General features: G+C 40.1%; 1 long non-coding RNA gene across 1 annotated transcript in view; it reads left to right on the top strand.

The window, feature by feature from the left end:
- The window catches only part of LOC125175784 (uncharacterized), a 40,492-nt gene extending 24,818 nt beyond the window's left edge, over window positions 1-15,674 (top strand). Inside the window, exons 4-5 of the long non-coding RNA XR_007155963.1 lie at window positions 9,827-9,926; window positions 15,610-15,674. This is a non-coding gene — a long non-coding RNA (uncharacterized LOC125175784). The remainder of the gene's footprint in view (window positions 1-9,826; window positions 9,927-15,609) is intronic.
- Window positions 15,675-22,053: the final 6,379 nt, after the last annotated feature.

The raw sequence follows: 22,053 nt of genomic DNA on the forward strand, positions 1-22,053 counted from the left end.
TTAGATGGATTTAAGGAATAGGTGGGTTTCAAACAAGTAGAAATGGAAAGAACTTTCTAGAATGAATAAAGAACGTGTGAGAAGCAGTGGAGGTGCAGTGTCTCCAGAAAAGAGCATGGGCAAGACATAACATAGAGAGACAGACTTGTGTCTGAGCCCTGCTCACCTCTCTGAGAGTTGAGGAACCTTGGGCAAGTTACTCAATCTCTCTTGAAAACTGAGATAATAATAATACCTACCTTGAAGTGCATTCTTTGATTAAATGAGATAATGTATGTAAAAGCACCTGGCACCTTGAGAATGTTCAATAAATAGAGTCTGATATTATTATAGAGGAACACATGTTTCCTTGCGGTAGGACATAGGCTATAGGGATAAGAATGGGGAAGGAGCTGAGATTGCAAAGATAGGATGGGACCAAATCATGTGAAAATAAAGCTAAGTATTTTAGATTTTATTTTGAGGACAATCAGGAGCCATCGACTTTTTTTTTTTAAGTGTATTTATTTTTAGGGAGACAGAGACAGTGCAAGGGGTGGGGGGAGAGGCAGAGAGAGAGGGAGACAGAGAATCCCAAACAGTCTCCCCACTATCAGCGCAGAGCCCATCATGGGGCCAAACCCACAAAACCATGAGATCATGACCGGAGCCAAAACCAAGAGTCCAAGGCTTAACCGACTGAGCCACCCAGGCGACCCCAGGAGCCATCGACTTTTTAAGCAGGTCTTGGCTGTGGTCAGATTTTTGTTCTAGAAAGGTCAGCCTGGGACAGGGATGAGAAGAGACAGAGGAAGTGGGAAGTAAGTATAGACTGGAAGGCTATTGTAGTGACTTGGGTCAGAGAGGCTGAGGACTTGAACTCTCATTGGCTGTGTGCTAGAAGGAGGGAGTGGACCCCCACAAGAAATGCTCTGCACATGCAGACACCAGACTGGCAGGGTTTCCACTACTAGAAGGTGGAAGTGAAAAATCCCAAACTATCTTTCAGCAAAACACTGAGGAGTACAGGCAGCTTGGTGTTTTCTTTTGCAGTAGCACAAATACATCTGCTTACTTGTCCAGCTGCTTTGAGTTGGAAGAAGCTAAATCCACATTGAGAGGAACATGGCTATTTTCTGCTGCTAAGTCATTCCTAGGCACGTGGGAGTGTAGAAGGAATGTAATTGTGCCACATCTTAAACCTTTTGGTGTTTATCGACTGATCCTTGACTTACCATGACGGGGGATTGAATGAGGGTAGATTCCACCCTCATTTTACAGATCAAGACACTGGACTCAGAAAAAAGGAAGTGACCTGTCTAAGAGCCAAAGCATGTGTGCAGCACCAGAGCCAGGACTCAAACCCATCGTTTTCTTTCCTCACCTATTGTACTCTTCTTTTTCTACTCTTGATATGATAGATTGCAGAGAATGGCATCACTAATAGCCCCGAGGCAAGCCTTAACTTTAAAATATTTATTTTTAAATGTTTATGTATATTTGAGAGATAGAGACAGAGTGTGAAAGGGGAAAGGGAAGAGAGACAGGAACAGAATCTGAAGCAGGCTCCAGGCTCTGCGCTGTCAGCGCAGAGCCTGATGTGGGGGCTCAAACCTACCGACTACAAGATCATGACCTGAGCTGACGTCAGAGGCTTAGCCAACTGAGCCACCTAGGCACCCCAAGCATTAGCTTTTTCTACCTCCATCTGCACAGAGATGAAGTGAATTGTTGAACTTTCCTTTTAAAGCTTAAATGCTAGTTGAAAGTCAGTCAGATGGAGTTAAAATACCCTGTAGTTTATATGTAAAAGAATAGTAAAATTTAGTTGATTTATATCAAAAATAGTAAAGAAAAACTACAAGGGCACATTGCTGGATTAAAAGAAAAAATGATTTTTAGATTTCTTAGTTCTGATTACAAATTGATGGGATTTGTTTATAAAACAATAGACTGTAGGCTGCCAATTAGAATTAGTCTAAGAATCATTCTTAATAAAAGGAAAATGTAAATTCCATCAAATTTAGGGTATATTTACAACAGAACTATTCTTAAAACACCTTTAAGGTTGAAATTCTTTGTCCTTTACAGAAATTCATAATTTATCCTTTTTTCTTGGGAATAAAATATTGTATAGAACATGTTTCTAAATGATTGATACTTATCTTTTTAAGGGCCATTTAGACAATCATTGTGGATATTAACCATTTTACTTATTTCCCTTCCATCTTAAACAGTACATTTGGGAACCATTCAAGAATGACTGGGTTGGAATCATCATTAAGAATACAGAATCATAGGACTTTAGGTGTGGAAAATCTTTAAATATAATCTGCTGGTTTTGATCCTCTGTGAAATGAAATATCTATAGTGTGGTCATGAGATCTTTCAGTAGGTTGGGTAGAATGAATGTAGACCTACTGGGGACCTCTGGTCTAAAAGTGGAACTATGTATCTTATCCTTAGGGAGTTAAGACTATTTAATAGAGAAGGAAGTTTTAAAAATGGGCCAGATGCAAAATGCAATAAACACTGCTCTCTGGGACAGAGAAGAAAGCTATAGATTGGGGAAAAATAGATCTGGATTTGAATTGCAGTCTTTCACTGCCCTGGATTAAGTCTCTCTGTCCTTGTTGGTGATGGTGATATTTGCTTCAGTTACCCCATTTGTAACCAGGTGGTCACCATGAACGTCCCTTTAAGTTCTGACCTATGCTTGCATAATTCTTCCATTGAGGATGAGTTACTTGAACCAGAATTCAAAATAGGCTGAATAGTGTGTGACCCAATGTCACTCAGAAAGTCAAACATCCAAATAACATCCAAATTCACTCTCATTTTGACGCGTGTTTTTTTTTTATTTTAAAAAGTGACATTTAATGAGGACTTACTAAGTGCCAGAGCATGTGCGAAGCACATTATTAGATGTGTTCACTCATTAAATCTTTCAACTCCACGAAGTAGGTACTATTTGGTCTTAGCAACTTCTTCACATCATAGGATATTTTTGTCTTGTATCTAATAGGAAATTTAAGCAGCCTTGCTAGTGTTACTGTAAGCAGGATGTGAATCCAAGACAGCCATCTGAAAGCATTACCAGAGCATCTCCCTTGACTGGAGAGAGCTCATTGGCCATGCATGTTTTTGCCCTGACCAATGAGACAGCCTCCTGCCCAAAGTTACCGGTATCACTAGGTTGGCAACAAGTATTAGGAAGTTTACATCATCCCTATATTTTTGAAGTTACTAAATGTGAAAAATATCATGACCTCAGTGTTCCCTTGCAGAGCCAGATTCATAACATTACCACCACCTGCTCTTCCAAAGGTTTCCATTTAATGCAGGTTTAAAAATAAGGACTCTGAACTCTCTCTTGCTTTCTTTAGAGAAAAGGTGTGAGTCTGGTTGGAGTGTTTAAGAAATTCCAGTGTGATGCAGTGGAAAGAACTTGTCTAAGCTCTGCCACATGACCTTGGGCAAGTCAACCACGCAGGCTTCCAATTTTCTCCATCTCTAAAACAGAGTGATTGAAGAAAACAGTTTGGTTGGAGGGGAAGGGATCTGGGTTGGATTGTGTGTAAGTTTATTGGTCTTTACCATCCAAACGAAACCTTTAAAACCTAAAATGTACAATACTTGGTAAAACATGTACTAGTTACTGAAATGCTTAAAGCAGGTAGTTAAAAACCTTTGAAATCCTTTTTATATCTTCTTCCCTCCTCTGTCCCTCCTTCCCATCTTTTTTTTTTCCTTTTCCTCCCCCATCCAGACAGTACTTTAGGTGCTAAGGATGCTGTTGTGAATAAAAGAGGCAAGGCTTCTCCTGTCATGGGGCATGCATTCCCATGAGGGAAAAGAAAAAGACAGTACCATGTAACCTAATTAATAGAGTCATTTAAAATGGTAATAGGGGCCATGAACAGAATCTAGTGGGAAAATCAGTTTAAAGCTAGTGTTTGCAAGGGGAGGCATTGAGATTTTAGAGAGGGTGGTTGGGATGAATTTCTCTGAAGAGGAAACATTTAGCTGGAGATTTGAATGATGAGGTGGAGTTGGCATTATTCTAGGGGAGAACACCACTGGCCAGAATGGCACATGCAAAGGGGCTGAGGAAGGCATGAGTGTGGCCTGGGCAAAGACCAGAAAGAAGACCTATAGTTAGGAGCATGGCGACCATGGAAGACAGTGGAAGGAATGAGAGTGAGAGGTGGGCATCTTAAGGAATTTAGTTTTTATTCCAAGTATAGTTGAATGCCATTGAAGTATTTTATGTATAGGTACGGCATAGTTCACATTTAGACAATTTTATTATTATTATTACTTTTTAAGTGGGCTCCACACCCAATGTGGGGCTTGAACTCATGACCCTGAGATCAAGAATCACATGCTCAACTACTTGCTACAATCACAGAATACAGTAAGTGCTCAGTAAGTGTTATTTGTCCCATCTTTTCCCTGTCATGTTTATGCATCAGCCCTAGACTCATCATTTTAGGTCATACCAAAAGACCGTAATTAAACCCCCCTGTGTGTATGGAAACTGACTGACTGTCCCCATTTCTTTTAATCTAATTGTGCACAGCTTCATACTCAGTGACAGGAGCCGCTCTGTCCCGCAGCATATTGTGGGTATATAATTCTCGTTACACATATGGTAGACATGCTGTGACTAAAGCGTTATTGGGCTTTGCCTATCTAGACATAGTGAGAAGGGTCTAGGTGTTTGTGACTTAGGCTGGGTCAGCTCTTTATCAACTACCAAGTCCTGCTAGTTGCTAGAGAAAGAAGTATGTCCCTCAAGATAAACCAAGTAGGTTGGCCGTAAATACCTTTAGTCACTCAGTGACCAGAAGACAGCATGCACTAGGTGAACAGGGATGTGGTTCCAGCCATATGGAGGTTTAGGGCTCTCTCTGGAAAGCAGGGGAACCAGGAAAAAGGCCTAGGAAGTTGCCAACAACCCACAGCTGCAATATAGCCATTTTGGGAGACTGGGTGTGCAAAGGTTTAGAGCTATAATTTTTTGAAGCCCATTAACTAATAAAATTGTCAGATATTTGTAGTATGCAAAGTAGACTTTGTCTCTGCTTCCTGTTTTTTGTTCTCTTCCAATTGGCCTTTAGTATCTGTAAAGTAATTTTGAACAATTCTAACTTAGCTATTTTCCGGGGAACCAAGAGATAGGGTATGGAATCACATCTGGCCTAGAACATTAAAAGGTAAGAACCTCATCTTGGAGATGGAACATTATGGGGAAAGCAATCATCAGGAGTCCCCAAGGGCATGGTTGGGCTGCAGGGGAGACAATCAGGTGATCCTTTCTCTGTACTTCTCCAGAAGTTTTGGTTTGATTCTCGTTTGCTCGTTTTGCTTTGATTCTTACCCTTTGTTTTGTTTTAAATAAGTGAAGACATTTCCCTTGCATTCTCACCATCCTGTTCCTTTTTTTTTTTTATTTTTGAGAGAGAGAGAGAGAGAGAGTGAGCTGGGTAAGGGGCAGAGAGAGGGAGAGAGGGGCACAGAATCTGAAGCAGGCTTCAGGCTCTGAGCTGCCAGCACACAGCCCGACGTGGGGCTCAAACTCACAAGTCATGAGATCATGACCTGAGCCAGAGTTGGATGCTTAACCGACTGAGCCACTCAGGCGCCCCATCCTGGTTCCTTTTCTAAACAGATGCTCTAGTTCAGTTGTTTTCAAAAGTGTGGTCCCCAGGCTGGGAACATCAGCAACATCTGGGAATGGTTAAAAATGCAAATACTTAGACTCAGGGGAGACCTTCTGAATGTGGCAATCTGGCGGGGGGGGGGGGGGGCAGAACTTTCTGTTTGACAACTCCCTCCAGATAATTCTGATACACATTCTCGTTCAGAAATCCCCTCAAATTGGTCCTAAAATAAGGAACTCCAAAGTTCCCATGCTTCACTTGGGTGAGGCAGAGCACAAACCCCTGCTGGGGCCTGGGGGCTGGAGGTCAGTCTTGGGTTTGAAGCCAGTTCCCTTGGGTTCCGGGTCACAACTCATTTATTTCATCATATCATGCCCTGAACCTCAATCCTTGTAAAGAATCACAATGTTAAAGATAACTTGTAACATTATCTTTCCTTCAGTTCTGTACATTTCCCAAACTGAAAAGAAAACAGTGGTGATTTCACATCTAAGAGTAGAACTTAAGAAAATGGTGAGACAAGTGCCCAGAAATCTGGGCACCCAGATTCACTGAGATGTCATTTATGACAGAAGCTTTCAAATATACTGGGACAACTTAAACGATCAACAGTGGAGAACGTGAATAAATAATTTTATAATATATCCAAACATATAATCCAAACAGCCATTAAATCTCGTGTTCAAATGATACATACTGATACAAAAAAAAAATACATGCTATCAAAGTGCAAAAGAGAATATAAAACTGAATATCTACAATAATCCTGACGTTTTAAACAAATATGACTGGAGATTGTATTATAATAGGATATATGTGTGTAGAAAAAAGCATAAGGAAATTTACCCACATTTTAAAGGTATTAGTCACTGAGTAACAGTTTAGTGGTGACTTTTCCTTCTTCTTTTCTTTCTGTTGAACATTTCTTCAATGAATTAATTTTTTCAACTTCATTATGAAAAAAAATTCATGAGTTTTCCCGTCAAGCATACTCATACTGGTTTCCTATTGCAGTGTTACCATTACACTTCGGGATAAACTTAAGCAACCCAAACTGTCTCTGCTCTTGTGTCCTCCATTCTCATCCAGGAGATTAATCCATGAGTGAAAAGTGATTCATCAGTGTAAAGACCTCTGTCAGTATTAAGAGCCATTGTTAAAAATGATTATCAACAATGACATGTCTCGTTTCTAGTCACATGTATGAGCAATATTAAATACCAAAGAGACAGAAGTTGGAACTTCATTTTCTATGAAATAAATCCCAAGTTGCTGTGGTTTTGCATATTTATTCTTCATTTATACAACAGTGCCAGACAACTATTTTAGGGATTATCAAAAGCTTTCCTCTCATGATCCCCTAATCAAGTTGTTGTTTGTTTGTCTGTTTGTTTTTCAACATGGCTTAGCCAAAGTTAAGAAGAATGTTTTGTTTTTACAACTTGCAAGAAACGCTATTTAAAACTTTTGCTACATATAATAAGAATTAGAATAATAGTAATAATAAGTATTATTATCAGGAGAAATGCTAATGTCTGTAGTTACAATTCATTCATACCCTTATAAACCTCTTTAAAGGGAAGGAGAAAAAGACAACAACTATGGGATACTGGGAATAAATCCATTCATTAATTAAAACAAAAAATGTTTATTGAGTCCCTGCTATGTGCCAGGCACTGTGGTAAGCATTGCTATAAAAACACATCATGAAGATTATGGTATAGTCTAACAGAACTTATAAAACATTATTAGACACGGCGTCTGGGTGGCTCAGTTGGTTAAGTGTCCTACTCTTGATTTCGGCTCAGGTCATGATTTCACCATTTGTGAGATTGAGCCCCATGTTGGGTTCTGTACTGACAGCACGAAGCCTGCTTGAGATTCTGTCTCTCCCTCTCTCCCCTTTCCCACTTGCACACACATACTCTCTCTCTCTCTCTCTCTCTCTCAAATAAGTAAACATTAAAAAAAATCATTAGACATAGGAACTCAAATGAAAGTATAAAAAGGGATTTGATCACAAAAGGGCAATAGGTCAATGTTATCAGCATTTAGAAGAGGAACATCTTTCCCTTGAGACTTGAAGTCTCAAGCAAGTAGTTTTCTTTGCTAGAGAATACATCCTCCTATAGAATGCCATTTTGAGGTTTACCAATCTAGAACAGCATAGAGTAAAGCCTCAGTAAATAGTAACTCTTTTGACTGCTGTACTTGGAATAAGTCTGCTTTTTTTGGACAGAAGAGGAATACAGGCTGCCCTGAGGACTTCTTCTGCCCATCCACACATTTTCCCAAACCCCAAAGCAACCAACCAACCAACCAAACCAAAAACCCAACTGTGAAGAAATCTTTAAAAATAATGGAGTTTTAGACTACATTCTCTTGAAGAGGACATGGAGGAATTTCCAAAGCCCATCACATGCTGACATTTCCAGAAATTTTCTTAACTTTCACTCTCTTTTTTTCCATGTCCTTTTGTGTGTGTGTGATGGGGCTCATCCTCACGTAGGAGTGAGCAAGGAGTGCAGTCAGCTTCCGCCTGTGGAGTAGGAATGTCTCTCTAGGAAACATTCTCACGGTGCTCCGGTAAATAAAACTATCCATCTTCTCTAGGAAAGGATCAAAAACAGAGGTAGAAGAGGGGGACAGGGGAGTGAACAAATCAGTTCCCCCAAGGATGTGCTACTGTAGGTCCCACAGGCTTATGGTGTGTTGTTACTCATTCCGTCCTTCCATCATGTGGTAGGTGGGAGGGCTGAGACCCAAACTCACCACGTCTTCTACCGGAACACTTTTTGTTTTCTTTTCATGATATTAATCTGCTTAGTAAATCAGGAGAGGGCAGTGTTAAAGGAACACTGAGTGTTGGGGAATGAGTGTTGGGGGTGGAAAACTTGACAGGAAAATGCTGTGTAGGAAGAAAGAATTTGAAAAGTAATTTATTTATTTATTTAAGTCATGGGATATATTGATAGGTGACAATCTGTGACCTTTCAAAGAACAGTGATAAGGAAGGGAATGCAGGAGCCCAGCAAAAGAACCAAGGATTAAAGTTCTGATGGCTTTTCCCAGGAATTTTGACGCTAAGGAGATTGGTTTGGCTGTACCATAGATCTGGAAGGAGAGATAGGCACCACTGTTTTCAGATGGGAAAGATGGGAAATCCTTCCCGTTATGAAGGATTCAGTCCCTCAGAAGCAGGGCTTCCTGAACTCAGATGCAAATTAGACTCACCTGGAGGAATTTTAAAACTGCAAATGCCCATCCCCTACACCAGCTCCTCTTTTAATTGGTCAGGTGTAAAAGCTGGCCTTCAATTTAGTCTGTTACCACAGCTCCTCAGGTAATTCTAATGTGCAGTCAGGGGTGAGAATCCTGCTCTGAAGAAGTTCAAGATTCGCAAGTGGAAATGATCATAACAAGAGCCACATGTTTATGAGCAAATTAACCAATAATTATATTTATCAGAAATTTCATGTATATCCAAAAAACTTGTTTTTATTTTTATTCTGGTAGTATTCCTGATGGTAAAAATTGTTTAAAAGAGATTGTGACAAAATAACAGTTGTCTTTGGGAAATTGTATATAGGTGGAGCTTTTTTTTTTCCTGTTCCTTTATATTTTTTGGTTCTCCCCAAACAGATTTACAATGTGCTAATTTTATAATCAGAGGATATAAATAAGACCCAAAGCAAAAATCTGCATATTGAATCATTTTATCTATGTTGTAGAGAAATATATACCTATAATTACATGATAATTTGAGATACTCTTATAAGAAAAGATCCTTTAAGCATAATAGCAATTCACACTTAATTTATTTTTACCATTGGCTTTAAATATCACTTGCCTTTGTTAATAAAAAAATTCCATTCACAGGGTCACCAAATGCTTGTGACCCCTAAGTACAGTAAAACCTTGGTTTGTGAGCATAATTCGTTCCAGAAACATGCTTGTAATCCAAAGCACCTGTATATCAAAGCGAATTTCAAGAACCATTGGCTCTGTTGTGATCATGTCACATTTGGCATTACCTACTACTCATGTTGCAAGACATTGCCCATTTATTAAGTTAAAATGTATTAGAAAGCTTTTCTCCTCTCCCAGAAAACTCGCAGAATGCGTTAGGTGCGATCCAAGGTTTTACTGTATTTTGTATTCATCCTTTTCACTCACTACAGCTCCTGGTATTTTCATTAGCTCTGTCTTACAAGTGAGGTGACAAAGACACAGATGGACCAATTAACCCGTCCAAGCTCAAGAGACTCCAAAATGGCAGAGGTAAGATTTGATCTCAGTCTTGCTCTATGACCTAGACAGTATGCTACACTGCCTGCTGTTGATGTGCTCACTTGACTTCTGGACCACACATACATCTGGAAGTCAGTTCTCATTTCATCAGGAAGTCTTGATTACTTATTTTGAGCGCCAGGAGGGCACCTAAGCTATGCTTGTTACCAGGTACACAGGCACACAGCAAAGCTCCTCATCTGAAAGAATCATAAAAAGAATGTCAAATCTACAGTAGTTAATGAATTTTAAACCAATCATACATTAGATAGTCTAGGTAGAGAGTTAAGGGTTATTTTCCACTGAAAAACAGCAAACCCAGGAGGTGGTGGTTATCAGTCCTCATTAGCCCTGACTTCAGTTTAATAGTCATTAGTGACAACAGAGATAAATTTTATAGGTGCTAATTGACCCTGTAGGAAGACTTTGAAGTTCTCCCACTAGCTTAGGACTTCTTTGAAGTTTTGTTTTAGCTGAAGTGCCAGGGTCAAAGACCTGAGAAAAATGCACAGCAGAGAAATAAATGGAGGTCCCAAACCTTTGCACTATATGAGTGTCAAACTGTGGTTTAGAGCCTGTGACCAAAATAAACACCAGCAGTACTGGGCAGGGAAGAATGAACTCCCTACCAAATTGCTCTAAAATTTTTCTGAGGAAATATTTAAGAAGCTTTTGTATGTGTTACCACTCTGTTCTCATAATATTAGGAAAAAAAGGAGAAAACAGCCTATATATTTATGATATATACAACTTTCACATTTCATTTGATCCACATAAAAGTGCCATGAGTAAATGGGAAGCTGAGAGGTGAAGTAACTGGCCCAAATTCTCTCTGCCAGCGAATAGAGAAATTAGAACCTTTCATACAAGTAGTGCAGGGTATCTTTCTTGACAGCATAGCTCCTCTATTCTTGAGTTGGAGAAGTTGAGATAGAGCTAGGAGGAAAAATCTAGTCATGGATGATGTAAGGAGGGAATAGGGTTAAAACAAAACAAAACCACCCGGTTCTAAGAGTTTACATTCTGGTTAAGCTCCGTGTTGACTAATATCCAACCAGAAGCCAGACACAATGAGAACAGAATAAAGGCATATGCAGGAGTGCGGTCGAACCCAGGAATTATTCCAAGTTGGCTTCCCATCCATCCACTTCTTCCATGATCACTAGCTCTAAAGGGTCTTCCCATCAATTAGAATGTACTGAGTTTAGGAGATGGCAAAAGAATGCAGTCCTAGGGAGGTTGGGATGCTAGGCCAGTTACAAAGAATGTAGATCAGGCACAAGGCCTCTGACAGGGACTCAGGTTATTGTGCTGACTGGATGTCAAGGATGAGGCAGACAAAACAAGTGAGTAACACAAGGGCACGATGTGATGTCAGGGTTAGGCTGGCAATGAATGTCCTTTGAGGTAATACTCCAGGGTACTCAACTAGATCTAAGATCTAAATCAACCACATGGCTAGAGTTACAACTGATCCCAGAGCTCTGAGCGGGGCTGAGTCTATACATTTTAGGTGGGAGTGGCTATTGCAGAAGCTGAGGACAGTTGGGGCAAATGAGTGAGTGCAATACCATCCATGCAGCCTTCACACTGTGGGGGAGATGTCCTTGCAAATGCCCTTGTCTGTCTTTTAAACAAAATTGTCCCTCATTAAATGGAAAAGTGGGATTCTTTTCTAGAACTTTACTTGAATGGATTCCAAATTTAGTCTTATTTCTAATTTGGCATTAAAATAAAAAAAAAAGAGCAGCCTGAGGGAAAGAAGTGGGGGGAACTGATATTTACTGTGCTTTTTCCAGCCGGGGATGGTGACCAGGCATCCCTCATTTCTACAGATGGCAGAAAAGAATCATGTGGGCTTAAGCACTAATGTCAGAAATATGGTAGACAGATAGAAATGTTTTTTTAAAATATCAAGGCTACCTCGGTATTGCCAGCGTTCTCAGGATAATAACATAGTCTTCTCCCGAGTCGAAGGAGTTCACTCTTTAGTGGGCTAATGCGAATTCATGGTAAAAAACAGGAAACCAAAATAAGTGGGAAGAATGGAGAAAAGAGGTGGCCAGCTTAACAATAGCTAACCTGCCTAAATCACACACTGGCACATGAGTGTTATGATGGGAGAGACAGCTTTAAAATCTCATCCCAGCAGAATAATTCCTGGTAGGAAGTCCCTTGGAGAAAAATAGAATAGGTGGAAGATGATACCCTCGAATGGTGTAGAACTGACTTTGGTACCGGGAAGGAAAGAAACGATTTGGTTTCTGTGCCTGAGACCAGAAGAATGGGGCAGATGACCCCTCAAAGTCTTTTATACCTACCTGATTTTATACGCAGAATCCTTCCTCTTTTATCCCTCAGAACTTTGGAAAACTTTCAAAAGACAAGTGATATTAGCACATTCTGTGTCTTTTGAGAACTGCGGATGAAAGGGACACATAAATTTCAGTTATTATTACTTACGTGCAGTAATTTTAGTTGGATTTCCCTGACACACCTTCTCCTTTGTAATATTTTTCTGGGAGTATGTGTATGTGTGAGTGTGTGTGTGTGTGTGTGTGTGTGTGTGTGTCTAAGTGGCTTTGACCCTCAGGCTCTCTTTGATTTATAGGCAGCTCTAGAAGTTATGCTGGGGTGGTTTCAGAGCCTGTTTGTTCTGGCATCCCAATAAAGCCTTGCTTCCCATGGCAACTCCAGCCTACGAAGCAAGGCCTAAGGGAAAACACAGTTTTCCTTGCCAGAATGAGGCAATAGCACTTTTGGGGTGCTATTTTGCTGGGTGGCATATTATTTCTTAAGCAACTTCACTCATGAAAAACTGAAACACACACACACACAACTTTAGGATCTGAGTATTACCCTGGGAAGCAGCAATCTTGGTTTTCCTCAAGCACGTTAAGTGATCCTGTGAGACTGTAGTTTTTTGGGTTTTCAACTTGCCATCAGGCCAGTGGCAAGATTGTGGGGGCGTGTCCCCCATGAGTAGGCCCAACATGTCCATGTCTACTTCCAAATATCTTTTGCTTTTATATGCTAGAGTTTGAAGTTTAACTCCAAGGTCGAATCTCACCTATCTTGATGCCTTCCACTGCTTGTGTTGAGAAGGAGTCTGTGCTTCTCAGCCTTGGCTGGACATCAGAATTTCTGGGGAGCTTTCAAAAAAACACCAATGCCCACACTCACCACCATGGAGTCTTATTTTATTGGTGGTATGTTGGCAGGGCTTGGGCATCAGTAGTTTCCAAAGGTCTCCAGGGGATTTTAATGTGCAGCCCTCCTGATCTGGTTCAATCCCTTTTGAGACCCTGAGAAAGGAAGTAACCTCCTCAAGGTCATTAAGCAATTAGGTTGTCTTTCGACCACACAGGCTGACTTGTGGTTGATTAAAATACCTCTGCGTAGTTAATTGTGCTCTGTTATTATCTAAATAAATTTCAGGCTATTCACATAGTAAATAGGTAATCTATAATTGCGTCCCAAAATACAAGATGCTGACTTCCATTGCTCTTCTGAACCAAATCAGAATGTGCCTGTTTGCCATAAGGAGAGGGACTATGGCTGGGGAGGAGAAAAACAAACAAAAAAACTAGTGGAGAGGTAGACTGTACTACAACACCCTTCTGTGTAAAGGACACTTCCTGACAACATATATCTTCTATACTGCAAAGGTCACTTACTACGGTGGTAAAAATCACCCCTGAATAATTTAGTATGTTTATCCTTACTGTGGCCTGGTGTTGAAATTCTTTTAGTATGCCCTGTACTCCTTCGCTCACTTCTTGATCCTTTGAGTAGATGTGTGTGTGTGTGTGTGTGTGTGTGTGTGTGTGACCAAGTGTGGGACTTTCTATGCAAATTAATTTATGCTGGTGTCAGACACCTGGTGCCTAAGAGCACTCAGCTTGTTGGTGTGTGCTTGTACCTGAAGCCAAGAAACCAAGAGAAATTCTGTTTGTTGCTTTTATGTCATGTTCATTAAGAAATAGAGTCATTTTGGTAATGACTTCTTTTACCTTTTCAATGTATTTTAATGGTTTTCTATGAAAAAAATACATTTCATTACTGCAAAACTGTAACTCAGTGTGTCAATGTTGAGTCCTTAATAGGCTTTCCCATCTGTTTTTCCTTTATTAAAAAAGCCAGGAAGTCATTTAGCTAAAATCACTATTAATGTAAATGAATTAATTTGCCTTAAATTAAGAATTTTTAAGGTTTTTAAATTTTTAAATGTTTTTATTTATTTTTTAGAGAAAGAGATAGAGTGGGAGAGGGGCGGAGAGGGAGAGGGAGACGCAGAATCTGAAGCAGGCTCCAGGCTCTGAGTTGTCAGCACAGAGCCCGACGTGGGGCTCAAACCCACAAGCCATGATATCATGACCTGAACCGAAGTCGGACGTTCAACCGATTGAGCCACCCAGACACCCCAAGAATTTTTAAGGTTTAAATTAAGAGTTTGTAATTAAATTAATTGTAATTAAATTAATTAAATTGCTAGGCCCCATCAAAATACAGCTTTCTGGGATTGTAATTGTGTTTAGATGGGGGACAACCACTACAGCTTTCCAGGGGGCTCTTTGCTTCTAAAGCGAATCAGACTCAGAATATGGGAAGGGTGAAACAGAAGTCCTACAAAGAGAAGATCCACATTAACCCTGGCTTCTTTCTGTCTCCATGATGCTATCCCCATGCTTTCCACAAATACACATCCTCATCAACAAAGGAAGGACGTTCCCTAGAACCTTCTACTGTTGTTGACATTTTCTCTGCTTTTCTGTACCCCTACGTTTTGTTTTTTATGTCCAAATAATCTAGATGTTTTATATACAAATATATGAGTATTTAGAGAGTGATATCAGATTTCTATCTTACTGAATGGGAGAACTAGAAGGACTCTTAGAGAAATGTAGTATAAATTTCTCCTCTTTCCCTACATATTTATATCCCAAGATTGGTACATCTGCTATGATTTTACAGATGAAGGCATTGAAGCTCATTGAAATTAAGTAACTTGCCTATAGTCACATCGCAAAATTAAATAGTAATGCTGGAGTGAAACCCAGGACTCAAAATTCCAAGTCTAAGATTTCTGTTTATTTCATCCTATAGAATGGCATAAATCATCACATAAACGTAATTAAATGTTAAGACAATATGCTTTTAGGGATCATCTTAGGTGCATAATTCATGTATACTAATCCTATGTGCAAAAATACACTTGTTTAATTCTTGTTTATCTATGCTACTAGAGGCAATAATCACCTTGATAATCATCAGCCATTGAGACTATAACCCAGAAAGAATTAATGTTTGAAGGCACATTCAATATCCCTGCTCCAACATTCCGTTTAACTGAGACACTTAGACCCAGAGAACGCAAGTGAATTCTCAACATCATTCACACAGTAAGGAATATTTGCAATTAATTCTGCTCTACTTTAGGCTTAATATTTTCATAAGTCCATGATAAATATGGTTACCATCATGCATACCAAGCATAACACAAAAGATACAACAAGAAGAGAAAAAATGAAAACTAGCAAAAGGTAAAGTAATGTAACTTGAGCTTTTTAAGATATCAGACAAATCTCTTCTCTCTGCTTGTCAACTCTGCCAGCTGTCAAATGGGGCATTAGAGTGAGAGCCTTTAAAGCACTGTTTTTTTTTTTTTCTGAAGGACCTTCTTTTCTATGAAACTAACGGTTTGAAGACCAAGCAGTTGACCATGATTACTGAATGAACAGAAGGGAAAATTCTTACCAAGCCAGACTCCACCTCAGAGGCATTTTGTGCCAAGTTGAGAAGGGCTATGGAAAAAGGCAGTTGGAAACAGAGATTGACTTCCTGAGGCCCCTGGAAATGTGTACCCCTCTTTGCTTCTCTGGGTGGAAGATGTGTGGGTCTCAAAAGTACAGGAAAGCTAAATAAAGAACAAGAGAAGCTCCTGAGGTTTACAAAGTTATACACATTATACACATGTTAATTTTATGGTGAATATTTTGTTTTCTTAAAATGAAAGAATCTTGGGGCACCTGGGTGGCTCAGTCCATTAAGAATCTGACTCTTGATTTCAGCTCAGGTCATGATCTCACCACAGTTCGTGAGTTCAAACCCCTCACTGGGCTCTGAGCTGAGAGTGTCGAGCCTGCTTGGGATTCTCTCTCTCTCCCTCTCCATCTATCTCTGCCTGTCTCTCTCTCTCTCTTTTTCTCTCTGCGCCCCCTCCCCCCCAAAAAAGAAGATAGAATCTTAGGAAAGATCTTTGTGTATATAGTTTCTTGGAAAAAAAGGATTACACGGATGTAAAGTTTCCAAATGAAAAATAACCCAGAGACTGTGTTCTCACAGGATCATCTTACCAAGGGTAATGAGGAAATACTTCCTGATTTTCATCCTAGGGGTGATTTGGACCCAGAGCTCTTGAAACAGGAAGGTAGGTGTGACCTAGTCTGCGTGACTGGTTCTTCCTACGGTTTTAAATGGCCCCAGGGGAGAAAGTGGAGATGGCAGCAGCCCCACCCAGAGTGCCTGAACCTGCTCAGAGCTTTCACCTCCTAGAGGATTCTCTGGAAGAAGGCCCCCCACCGGGGATGTGCAGAGCAGCTCTGAGAGTCAAAGTGCCCCTTACTGTCTTGCTGACTAGTTTTCCTGGTACAGATGAAGTGCACTTAGATCACTGAATACAAATCAAATACCTTGCGTCAGACCCTCGTTTTTTAGTACTGGCCGTCCTATCAATTGAAGGAATTGTGTTTTTGTGTCTTAAATACTGAGGATGGGAAAAACGTGTTTTTTGTTTTTTGTTTGTTTTGTATTTTTGCTTTGTTTTGTTTTGTTTTCTCCCAGGGGCTGAAAGAGTTTTTGACTCAGGAAGCCGAATTTGTTTCCTGATTGTAGACGGGAGGGTAAGTGTAGGTGTTTGCTTTACATTAGGATGACAGGTGGTGCATACCTTTCTGAGGCGAGGTCTGGGTGTACTGGGGTGTGTCCCAGAGGAAGTCCAAGTTCAGAGCTTTATTTTGTGTGTGTGAGCTATTCAGTTTAATTATACCCATGCTGCTAGCTCCCTTTTTATTATTACTCTTATTCACTTTAATATTCACTTCCCTTGGCTAAGCATAGAGAAGAGATGCATTTATTATTTGAACAGCTTTGTGATGCCCTATTCATTTGCAAAGCTGGAGACTCTGCTGTAATAATACTCAGAGAAGATGAGCTCTAATCCACCTTCTAGCTGGAGGTTGAAGACCTTCAGAGTTTCTCAGAATGTAAAGGCACTTCACTGACAGGAAAGGAGGGAAGAATGCAAAAGGCCAGGAGTGGGGGAACTGGGCACTAGGCATGAGATCAGAGGAGTGAGACTGACAGAGCATATGTCTCTGTTCGCTTTTTAGTTGGCGAGGAGAATAACAGATTACCCATTGACATCCTGAGAACAGCAGCTGTCAAAACTGTCAGTCAGTGGGAGATTGATTCCTTTCAATTACTTGTTGAACCAAGAAGTTAGGAGACAGAAAAGATCTATGAGGCCACCCAACTCACTTCAGGTCCCTCCGCACTGGCAAATTTACTTGCTAAACTCAGCATCCCAGGACAAAATAAAGGGCTGTCATTATTTTGTGTTGACATAATAGCAAAAATGAGAAAGGACAACATCTATTCATTCATCTTATCATTTCATTCATTTAGTCAACAATCTTCCCTCCCACCCACACCCCTAGCATTTACTTGGTGTGAAGGTAGATGTTCTGATGATAGAAAGATGTGCTAAGGGTTATGTATTTAAGTATAAACTGCTAAGGGTTTATCAGTATTGTTGACCATACCAATACTGGTAAAATTCCACCCCTGTCCACAAGGAGCTCACCATCTTCCCTCAGAGTCAGCTCTGAGACTCAACAATGCAAATGCATTGTGATGGGTGCACTCACTCAAAAGGTTTGCTCCAGGTACTGATGTGAAACAAAGGAGAAGGAGGTGATCACGCCTCCTTAAGGTATTCAGAGGAGCCACCCCTCCTCAAAGTTAAAGCTGCTGACCTGGCTTTTGGAGGAAGAGAAGGAACAAGTTTCCTGTTCCTTTCTCAGGCAGGGTCAGAGCCGTCTCATGACCCTCAAGCCAAAGGTCAGAGAACAAGTACCAGGTCACTTTCTCACTATCTTAGAGTTTGGAAGCATCTTGGAGAAATAATCCAGTTTCATCATATTCATCTGAGAAAACTTACAAAATACACATTTTAGAACTCCCATCTTCCAGGTTCTGGTTCAGTAGATCCAGAGGGGATTTCAAGAATCTATACTTTTATGTAGTTCAGGAAGTAATCCTGATCTGTGGCCATATTTAGGAATTACTGTCAGGCAGGTTTTCTCAAAATATTGTCCCCAGACCAGCAATATCACCACTACCTGGGAACTTGTGAGGAATAAAAATTCTTGGGCTCTATCCTAGACCCACTGAGTCAGAAATTCTGGAGTGAGGTCCAGTAACCTGTTGTTTAACAAGCCCTCCGCATGATTCTAATGCTGATTAAAGATTCAGAACACTTTCTCTGAGGCAACCGATCAGCTCATCAGATGGCATCCCGCATGGTAACTGAAGAGAGTTTACTGAACTGTTTATTGAACTATTTGTATAGGCATGGGCAGGTTTAGAAGGACCAGCGAGGGATAAAACAGCTCAGGATTAAGAACATTTGAAGGAGTTATCACCCAGACACAAAGGGGCACAGGGAAGGAATGATATTCTAAGGAGTATGGAAGAGGGTTTATACAACAAGACCTGCCCCTATCTGACCCTTACATATGTAGGGGGGAAATGGTGGAATAAATACACGATGTGCTGTCTTCTCTCACCCTCCAAATTCTTACCTGCATTTTCTACTTTGCAACCCAATCTGAAGTTGAAAGGCAGGAATGCCCAGGTGATAAAGTCTGGGGTATCAATTTCCCAAGGCACTGAATAGGGCAGAAAACAGAAAATAATAAACTGGGTATAATAACAGAAAACAACATGTAACCAGCATATTACCCAACCTCTCCTCCAACTCAACTGCCAGCATTACCTTTCAAACATTTTAAATCACTTCTACTGTATCAATCTCGAATCTGCTTAGTCTACACAGATTCTGGTGACTTTAAACTCACAATTGCTGGAGGAGAATCAAACATCTTTCCTCCTGTTCTTTGTATCCTTTGTATCCTCTTCCACTGTTTGAATATGCCTATCCTTGCTCCACCAATATCATCTATTCCTTGTTTTAAATATCTGCTATTTCTTTTATTGTTCCTTCTCCGACAAGGTTCAGAGTATCTTCAAGTCTGGTTAACTCATTCCTGGTTCAATTTTCCATGTTCCTCTAGTTATGTGTAGAATGGAACACTGTTTGATATATATCCCACCTACTATATCCCACCTTATATATCCCACAGAAATCTGTGTGGACCAATGTGATTCAATAAGCATTTTCTCATCACCTACTGCATGTCAGGCTATATTCTTAAAGAAAAGAGGAAATTTCATAGGCCCTGATCAGGTACCTCTCTGCAAAACCTATGGGCATGAAATGTTTTTAAATTATATCTTGCTTTTGAGGAACTATAAAAAGTTTGATTTACATTGTTTCCTGTACCCTGTATCACTCTGAAGAGGTGGAAACCAGGAACTAATATTAGGCCATATTTTACCATATTTTAGGCTGCAAGGTACAATCAGTGCCATCTTGCTAAGGTCATTAAGTAAAAAGGAGAATAGCCCTGAGTCCCATGTCTGCTCATTCTCGGTTTTGGTTGACTGTGGTTCCAAAACTTGAGTTGCCAAAAGAAAGGATAAGTGCATTTTGTTTGGGGGAAGAGAGATATTACTCTATACTTGCTCACATCTTGATTCCTGTAGTTTCTGGAAGCTTGTACTTCAGTTTCTCTGCCACTAAAATAGAGAAGATTAACACCTACTTTCTTCACAGAGCTTGAAAATTAACCAATATGTGGTTTGAAGAGCCCAAAATATTCTTAAAATTATCCGAGAGATGAAATTCATCATGTCAATAATATGATGGATTCAGAATCGTAGGGATAGAAGGCTTTGGAGAAGTTGTGATCCAGTTGTCCTCAAATTTTAGCATGCACCAAACTAGGCCAGGTTCCACCTCCAGCATTTCTGATTCATTTGATAAAGGGTAAGGCCTGAGAATTTGCAATTATTTATTTTTTTCTTTTTAAGTTTATTTATTTATTTTGAGAGAGACTGAGAGAGTGTGAACAGGGGAGGGAGAGTGAGAGAGGGAGTGGGGGAGAGAATCCCAACCAGGCTCTTTGCTGTCAGCGGAGAGCCCCACAAAGCTCAATCCCACAACTTTGAAATCATGACCTTAGCCGAAATCAAGAGTCCAGTGCTTAACCCACTGAGCCATCCAGGCACCCAGAGAATTTACATTTCCGACATTTCTAATTTCCTAGGTGATGCTGAGTCTGCTCGCCTGAGGATCATACTTTGAGAACCAGTGATCTAGTCCTTTATTTTAAAGATGAGATCACTGAAGCTCAGAGTAATAAAGAAACTTGCCTAAGGAGACAGGATCTTGACCAAAAGCTGAGTCTTGTGTTTTACATTTCAAGGCTCCTTCCATTATAAAACTGCTGCTCTGACTTCCCCCAAATCTCTCCCAAATCAACATACAATCTACTGGGTTTGCTACACAAAAATGCCTTCAAGATAAGTCCCCTTTTGAGCCAGTTCTCAGACAACAAACCCCTCTTAAGAAGAAATCTTGGAACTAACACTGGTCCCTTTTTCTGTTAGTAAAGGACAACTGTGACTTCATTTACTCCTGTCCAATGCCAGATGTCTGAGAACTGCCTGGAAACTTTGAGAAATTCATTTAGTCTCTCTATGTTTCTATTCTCTCCATCTGTAAAACGGGGTCAGCTGTATTGTACCTCATGTGCAAATCTGTGTGCTGCGAGGTTTAGCGGGTAAGTGACTGCAAAACATGCCGCAGATGGATGTGTTATGGAGGAATGCTTAATATCAGAGCGAGATGTCATTTTCCCTCACTCTGCATCTGTAGTTTGTAAAACAAATGCTTCTAAATTCACAGTATTTTTCTCACATGTACTATTTTTTTCCAGAGTGATATTTTCCCAAAGACTCATGCTGACTTAAGCTTCTGGAACCTTGTGGGTGGATCTGCTAAATTAAAGACTTGTATTTAAATTTTCTGCATAACACTGGTGGGCTGAATGCATCACAGTGGCTGAGGAAAGTAGAAAAGATTTCCAGTCCTGAGGGGCAACAGTAGATCTTGGGGTGGGTCGGGGGTCTGTGAATCCAACCAAATGTGAAGTGATTTCTTTACCAAAATGGATAAACAGAAGCATCAGGGGCATCCGGAAAAACCTCAAATATAGTAAATATAAGGCTAGCCAGCTAGATAATAGAAGGATAAATAGTCATTGGTTGATAGAAAGATAAACAGGATAGATAGGAAAATAGATAGATAGATACATAAAGATACAGATACAGATATCAGGACCACAGCAACTTATCAGAAAGACTTATAAAAAGTACATACTGGATTTATGTTATGATGATACAGATTTTAGTTTGGTTATAGTACCTTGTGTGTCATATTGAACATGGATCTTCAGTTTCTTTATGTTTAAAATGGATTAATGGGGCGCCTGGGTGGCTCAGTCGGTTGAGCGTCCGACTTCAGCTCAGGTCACGATCTCACAGTCCGTGAGTTCGAGCCCCGCGTCGGGCTCTGGGCTGATGGCTCAGAGCCTGGATCCTGCTTCAGATTCTGTGTCTCCCTCTCTCTCTGCCCCTCCCCCATTCATGCTCTGTCTCTCTCTGTCTCAAAAATAAATAAACATTAAAAAAAAATTAAAAAAAAAATAAAATGGATTAGTAACATCTCTCCTACCTACTGGTAAGCCTGTTATAAGGATCAGATGAGGTAATACAAATAAAAGCTGTTTGTAAAAGTATGATCCATATGTAAGCGATTCCTTTTTTTTTTAATGTAAGCTACTCATCAATATTCTATGTTCTTTAACCTACATCAATTTTCTACATAGAATATTTGATAGTTTTACATCAAAGTTTTTTATATTTTGAATAT

Source organism: Prionailurus viverrinus, chromosome C2, assembly GCF_022837055.1.
Source record: "Prionailurus viverrinus isolate Anna chromosome C2, UM_Priviv_1.0, whole genome shotgun sequence".
Classification (NCBI taxonomy): Eukaryota; Metazoa; Chordata; class Mammalia; order Carnivora; family Felidae; genus Prionailurus; species Prionailurus viverrinus.